At 40.1% G+C, this 8,275-nt stretch overlaps 1 pseudogene; it reads right to left on the bottom strand.

Moving 5' to 3' along the window:
- Positions 1 to 6,331: 6,331 nt before the first annotated feature.
- LOC102913663 (transmembrane protein 14C pseudogene) lies at positions 6,332 to 6,810 on the bottom strand (annotated as a pseudogene).
- Between the last annotated feature and the right edge of the window lie 1,465 nt (positions 6,811 to 8,275).

The raw sequence follows: 8,275 nt of genomic DNA on the forward strand, positions 1-8,275 counted from the left end.
CTTTGGAGATGGAATTGGCTCACTCCTTCTCTAAACACAAACATATTGCTTTAAAAAAAAAAAAAAGTTGAGAGATTCCTCTGTCGCATATCAGAAGAGCCCTCTGGTGTGGGACAGAGAAAAAACAATATTTTTATTTAAATCAGGTTGATTATAAATGCAATCTCTTTCTAAAGAAGAAAAGGGGATATGATATAGATATGATAGGATGAAAGGGTAGATTATTGAATCTACTTTTAAAGAGCAACTTGTTTAAAATGTTTTACATTCCTATGGATTTTAGTTTATTGATACAAGTTTAAACTTAATTTTTTTATACTGTATGTGTATTTTTACTCTTGTTTAAGGTATTGTGTTTATACAACTCATTTAAATTGTAATGGAACAATTAGTCTTCTAAGATAGTCAAACCTATAGTCATGTTAAGTTTTCTAGGTATACATAGATATATTTCAGATAGATAGGTAATCTTCAAATACTTCAAAGACCTACAGAATATGGCATTTAAAATGTTTTAAAAATTTAGATTTTCTGGACAATGAGACAAGTCTGCTCCTGGCAGCACCAAATTACTTCAGAGAGGAGGATGGGCATCGAAGATACTCCATATGGAGTTTATCTTCTTCTTGGTAAAAATAACCATTTGGGCAAGAAACTGTTCTTGCCTGCTTGAAAAAAATGTATTGACTGGACATGTAGGACCCATAGAAAGGTGACCACTGAACTTTGCTTGGCAAAATGGTCCTTCAGGTTCCTGCTTTGCAGAGGAAACTACCAGACAGTCTACAAGACACAAAGAGAAGAGACTGAGAGACTCTAGGCCTATGGGCTGAAGACAGATGCCCTAACTTTACAAAGGAACTTAGGATGACTGTCCAGGCTGCCAGCTGTCTCTATCTACTCTTGCAAGACTCCAGAAAGTTGCTTGCATCCTTCTCCCATTTCTTAGGTAATATTATATCCTTTTGAGGTTTTTGGTATAGTTGAGACTAGATAGTTATAATTTTCTTTAGTTATGATAAAAGATAAGTTAGATATGAAACCTTAGACTCACAAATATAGGACAGATAGGATATCTTCTTTAATTTTACCAAATACAAATAGACTAGAGATTATAAATAGACTAGATATTGTAACTGTAATTCTTGCTTGATAATTGTTTTGTTATATGTAATTTTACTATGTGAAAGTTAAAACCTTCCTTTTTGAAAAAAAGAAGAAAAGGGGAAGTGATATGGTTATTGCTCTGTATAAATAAAATGCTGATTGGCCAGTAGCCAGGCAGGAAGTATAGGCAGAACAAGCAGAGAAGAGAATTCTGGGAACAGGAAGGCTGAGTCAGAGAGGTGCTGCCAGATGCCATAATGAAAAGCAACATGTTAAGATACCAGTAAGCCATGAGCTATGTGGCAACTTATAGATTAATAGAAATGGGTTAATTTGCCGGGCGGTGGTGGCGCACGCCTTTAATCCCAGCACTGGGGAGGCAGAGTCAGGCGGATCTCTGTGAGTTCGAGGCCAGCCTGGTCTACCAAGTGAGTTCCAGGAAAGGCGCAAAGCTACACAAAGAAACCCTGTCTCGAAATAAATAAATAAATAAATAAATAAATAAATAAATAAATAAATGAGAAATGGGTTAATTTAAGATATAAGAACAGTTAGCAAGAAGCCTGCCATGGCCATACAGTTTGTAAGTAATATAAGTCTCTGTATGTTTACTTGGTTGGGTCTGAGTGGCTGCAGGACTGGTGGGTGAGAGAGATTTGTCCTGACTGTGGGCCAGGCAGCAAAACTCTAGCTACAAGGATCAGACACTGACATGCAAAAGCTCAGGTGGCCAGAGTTGAGGAGCAGGAAATGAAAGGTATAGGGAAAGGTAGCCCACTCTCAGTGGCTGGAAACAGATATTACCAACTGAAGTAGCTTTGGACTTTGGTAGCCCTGAACCATGGCTAGGCTGGCTGTGGGAGCTTTCTATCTGGTCTCCTAGGTGTGTGACCTGATGAGAATAGGATGGCAGATAACGTAGACCACAAACTTTAAAGCTAAAGGTCCCTGTGGGCCAAGAAGGGACATTACTGAAGTGCAGAGAGCATAGGTCAGCACATGAAAGCCAGGCTACCTTCCAGCTATTCATCCACATAGGAACAACAGACATACTACCACCTCTGAAAGAACCTGCTCCGACCCTACATCTTTTCCTTTTGCCCTTCATGCTTCTGTTTTTTTCTGTTTCTCACATGTTTAGTAATATTGCTATAGAAATGATATGCCATTATATAAAATCACTCTACTTCTTAGAGATGAAGGGAGAGATGTTTCCTAAAGGTGCTGGCTGACTCAGGCAAACACACAAAGTGTTTGCATTGAACAGAAGATTTTACTAACTCATATGCACATCAGCTTATATGTTGCACATACTCTGTCATCCTTAAATATCTTTCAACTCCCTGAACCAGGGCCAGAGACTGCAAGTCTGCCTGCTTAGACAGATAGATTTACACAGCAAAAATATCACATATTGCCAAAATTATTTTAAGCACAAAGGTGTTATTCTTTTCTGAACAGTTGTTACCCAAAGTCATCTTACCCACCTGGAAAAATTATGGTATTTGTTTGTTTGTTTGCTTTGATAAAAGCACAGGCATAAAAAGTGACATGTGGACCAATGGAATCGAATTGATGACCCTGACATCTGCACACCTATGAACATATAATTTTTGACAAAGAAGCCAAAACTGTACAATGGAAAAAAGAAAGCATCTTCAACAAATGGTGCTGGCATAACTGAATGTCAACATGTAGAAGGCTGCAAATAGATCCATATCTGTCACCATGAAAAAAACTTAAGTCCAAGTGGATCAAAGACCTCAACATAAATCCAGTTACTCTGAACCTGATAGAAGAGAAAGTAGGAAGTAGTCTTGAACACATTGGCACCAGAGATCACTTCCTAAATATAACACCAGTAGCACAGACACTGAGAGAAACAATCAATCAATGGGACCTCTTGAAACTGAGAAACTTTTGTAGAGCAAAGGACACGGTCAACAAGACAAAGCCACAGCCTACAGAATGAGAAAAGACCTTCACCAACATCTGACAGAGGACTGATAATCAGAATATATAAAGAACTCAAGAAATTAGACATCAAAATGTCCAACACTCCAATTAAGAAATGAGCTATAGAGCTAAACAGAGAATTCTCAACAGAGGAAACTCAAATGGCTGAAAGACATTTAAGGAATTGCTCAACATCCCTAATCATCAGGGAAATGTAAATCAAAATGACTCTGAGATACCACCTTACACCTGTCAGAATGGCTAAGATCAAAAACACTGAAGACAGCTTATGCTGGAGAGGATATGGAGCAAGAGGAACTCTCCCCCACTGTTGGTGGGAATGCAAGCTTGTACAGCCACTTTGGAAATAAATATGGCGCTTTCTTAGAAAATTGGGGATCAGTCTCCCCCAAGACCCAGCTATACCACTCTTTTTTTTTTTTTTTTTTTTTTGGTTTTTCGAGACAGGGTTTCTCTGCGTAGCTTTGCGCCTTTCCTGGAGCTCACTTGGTAGCCCAGGCTGGCCTCGAACTCACAGAGATCCGCCTGGCTCTGCCTCCCGAGTGCTGGGATTAAAGGCGTGCGCCACCACCGCCCGGCTAAACTTTTTGTTTGTTTGTTTTTGTTTTTGTTTTTTCGAGACAGGGTTTCTCTGTGTAGCTTTGCACCTTTCCGGGAACTCGCTTTGGAGACCAGGCTGGCCTCGAACTCACAGAGATCCACCTGGCTCTGCTATACCACTCTTGAGCATATACCCAAGGTATGCTCAATCATACCACAAGGACACATGCTCAGCTTTGTTCATAGCAGCATTGTTTGTAATAGCCAAAACCTGGAAACAACCTAGATGCCCTTCAACTGAAGAATGAATAAATAAAATGTGGTACACATACACAATGGAGTACTACTCAGCAGAAAAACAATGACATCATGAGGTTTGCAGGCAAATAAATGGATTTAGAAAAAAAATCATCCTGAGTGAGGTAACCCAGACTCAGAAAGACAAACATGGTATTTTTTTATGGTAAACTCATAGGTAAATACTAAATGTAAAACAAAGGATGACTAGACTGGTACTCACAACTCCAGGCAGGCTACCTAGTAAAGAGGACCCTAAGAAAGACACAGGGATTTCTCAACGACAGAGAAATTGATGAGATCTACATGAGCAAACTGGACATGGGGTGGGGAGGTAATGAAGGACAAGGATTGGGGTAAAGAGAGCTTAGGGGAGCGGGAGGTCCCAGCTGGATCAAGAACAGAGAGGGAGAACAAGGAATAAGAGACCATGATAATGAAGACCCCATGGGAATAGGAAGAAGCAAAGTACTAGAGAGGTCCCCAGAAATCCACAAAGATACCTCCACAATAGATTACTGCCAATGGTCGAGAGAAAGCCTGAACTGACCTACTCTGGTGATTAGATGGTCGAACACCCTACCTGTCATGACAGAACTCTCATTCAATGACTGATGGAAGCAGATGCAGAGATCCACGGCCAGGCCCCAGTTGGAGCTCCATGAGTCCAATCAGTGAGAGAGAGGAGGGATTATATGAGCAAGAGATATTGAGACCATGATTGGAAAAAGCACAGGAACAAATAGCCAAACTAGTGGAAACACATGAACTGTGAACCAATAGCTGAGGAGCCCCCATGGTACTGGACTAGACCCTCTGTGTAAGTGAGACAGTTGATGAGTTTGAACTATTTAAGAGGTCCCCAGGCAGTGGGACCAGGACCTGTCCTTAGTGCATGAGCTGGCTTTTTGGAACCTAGGACCTATGCTCAACACTTTGCTCAGCCTAGGTGAAGGGAGGAGGGGACTGGACCTGCCTCAACTGAATCTACCAGGCTGAGCTGAATCCCCAGGGGAGACCTTGCCTTGGAGGAAGTGAGAATTGGGGTTGTATTGAGGGGAGGGGGTGGGAGGAGGGAGGACAGGGGGATCTGTGGCTGACATGTAAAATTAAATTAATTTTTTAAAAAAGAGTAATTTCAGAGTAAGAAAAAAATTCCAATATATATTCTTTTGTGATCAATTGAATTTTTCAGTAATACTTCTAGTAAGTTATGTTATTTCTAAGAATCAGAAATTTACAGTAATGGAAATAATTTCAAAATTACAAATTTATTTATTAAGCAATAAATAAATACATTTAATTTAAAAAAAAGCACAGGGGACTTAATGACAGACAAGGCCTAGTGATATTTATGACCCTGTACTGCCCCCTTGAGCTGGGGATGAGCCTCGAGGCTGGTCAATCCTAGTAAACAAACATTTACATCCTAGCATCAACAATTTCCCTTGTCATTAACAGGCCTGGTTAGTATACTACTGGTCTTTAGGGTATTTGGGGTGCAGCACTCCCTTAGCTAAATTCTACACTGTGTGTTTTAATGACTCCTAAGCAAATATTTTATAGCAAATCTTTTCTAATATCAATTTTATTACTTTGGGTTTCTTCTACTTCGTTTCCCCTTGTTGGAGCTATTAAAATATTTTATAAGCTCCAATTTAAAATTCTGTGTCATAGAAGCCTGAAAGCTCAGGGTCCCCTTGTTTGACCACCTGATAAACTGACTCTGAGGTCAGAATCACCTGCAGCTTCATGACCTCCATCTGAGAGGTAATGAACTGGGTCAAACAGTTCAAAATGTGTGATCCTAATGATAGGCATAATACAACTGGAAGGAAGGAGCATTAGCCTACATGACCTCCTTACTCTTATATTTTCCATGCTTACAAAACCAGTATAATATGGATGATTTTGCTAGTTTCAAATTCCATTTGAGGATATACTTTGATCTCCTTGAGCCACAGTTGCACAGACTTCTGTGTGTCTCTGAGGCTGGACCTAAGAAACCATTTCCTAGGACAATTAATTTTGAGCTGAAAAATCTTTCAGTTTAAGCAAAGACAATTTATTTTCAAACCTATTCGGATCTCAGTTACTTTAATGCCATTGTAAAATGTTTTATTTCTTTTTTTTTCTTTTCTTAACAGCAAACTATATTTATATTGGACATAATTTCATAGCAGACCTACGCAAAAGATCCCACATCACAAATGTCACCAAGAGGTTTCATACACTTCTGGGCAGGACATGTGGCTCTGGGGCCCCCTGTGTTGACACCCAACATTTTACCCCTTGTTTACTAGTACAGAAAGGTGGGATGTCATCACACAAGAATGAAACTGCATGAAGGTAGCAGCTGGTCTCAGGTTCAACACCTGCCACCCGGTGAAATCTCATCTTCCACCTCAGGGTATCTTTGTAAAATGTCAGAATATGTAAATATGCTGCACTTTTTCCTTCAAACATTATAAATGTGGACATTTGGAGAGTTTCAATTCTTCATTAGCCCAAGCAGGGGTGTGGCTACTATGGATGGGGAGAATTCAGCACACTAATTCCAAGCTTGGCAACCATCAGCAAACTGGCACCCACAATTAAACCGGCAGGCATAAATTTCCCAGAGTTGTATATTCTCATCCCCATGATGTCAGCCAAGGTCCCAAATGTAGCTAGGAAAACCCACACGTTCCTGGGATCCTGAGACAGCTGGTAAGCACCAAGGCCTGCTAGGCTCCCAAAGAAGAGTCCAGCAGCCAGGTACGGCACACTATTATAGCCAATAATCCCACCAGTAGCAACCAGGGCTGCATAGCCAAAGCCGAGATAATGTAAAGGCACCAGCGGGCCACTGTCCTGCATTTTTCAGTCACTTTGGAGACCAACCAGGCCTGCACCCACCACCACCAGAGTCGGAGCCTGGAGGACTGCACTAGAGAACTAGGGGCTGACTAAGAAGCTAAATGCTCCAAAGTTTCAGATAGACACCACGAATAAATTGTGGAGATTTATTGTATAGCCTGATCACAGCAGCTAACACATTATATAATTTAAAATTGCTATATATATATATATATATATATATATATATATATACACATTGACAGATCTCGTCAAACACAGATGCTCATGCATATTAATTAGCTCGGCTATGGTAATTAAATTGTGATGTATGCATATAACAAAACATTATGTTGTACTTTGGAAATATACACACATTTTATTTGTCAATTTTACCTCAACAGAGCCATAAAATACTAAATATCTTAATCTGCAGCTGCCTAATTGAACTTAAGGTCCATTCAATTAGGAAGGAATTCATGCCTGGCACTCCAAACATAACCAACCTATGACTGATGAGGTCATAGACCATAAAGGAGAACCTACTACTGCCACTTTCTGAGACCAGTACAATTCCCAACTGCAGTCTAAACACCTATCCTTATTTTCACAGATAACCACCATCTAGTGGTGGTTTGAATGAAAATGGCACCATTAGGAAATATGGCCGTGTTGGAAGATGGGAGGGTGGGGGATGGAGATGTAGGTTTTAAGTTTCCAAATGCTGAAACCAGGCCCAGAATTTTTCTCTCTCTTCCTGCTGCCTGCCAATCCAGATATAGAACTCTCAGCTACTCTCCAGCACCATTTCTGCCAGCATGCTACCGTGCTTCCTGCCGTGATGACAATGGACTAAACCTTTGAATTATAAACTACCCCAATTAAATATTTTCCTTCATAACATTTTTTCATGGCCATTGCATTTCTTCACAACAATAGAACTTTGACTAAGACACCCCTTATAAAAGAAACTTCTTTTTGCAACAAAGGCCATCCAAGAAATTCACAATTGTTTAAAATGCAGAGAAAAACTGACCATGGGGTGCCAATCCCCAACTGATACATCTACATCACCACCTAAGACTCAGGGAATATCACAGAAGAAGGAGCAGAAAGACTAAGATCCAGAGGACCAGGACATCTGATGTGAGATAACATCTTCCATATATGACAAGGAGCTGTACCTATGGAAATTCAAAAATATAGTCTCCTAATCAAGACCTGCAAGTGACAACATCAGTTGTCATACCAAAGTGAATGGAGAAGTCTCATAAGTTTGTGAGATACAAGCAATTAATAACTGCTGAGAGATGGAGAATCAGTTCTTATCTAAGGATAAATCCCTAAGAGGCTGTCCAACTCCACGTGGTCAGCCCTGAACACATGTACACGTGAAAACACTAAATGGAAGCAGAAGGTTGAATTTACCTATATACACATATAAGAAAAAAATAATAAGAAAGAAGAAGTCATGAAGTTGAGAGGAGGTGAGGACATGGAAGGATTTAAAAAGAGA

This window comes from Peromyscus maniculatus, chromosome 2, assembly GCF_049852395.1.
Source record: "Peromyscus maniculatus bairdii isolate BWxNUB_F1_BW_parent chromosome 2, HU_Pman_BW_mat_3.1, whole genome shotgun sequence".
Lineage (NCBI taxonomy): Eukaryota > Metazoa > Chordata > Mammalia > Rodentia > Cricetidae > Peromyscus > Peromyscus maniculatus.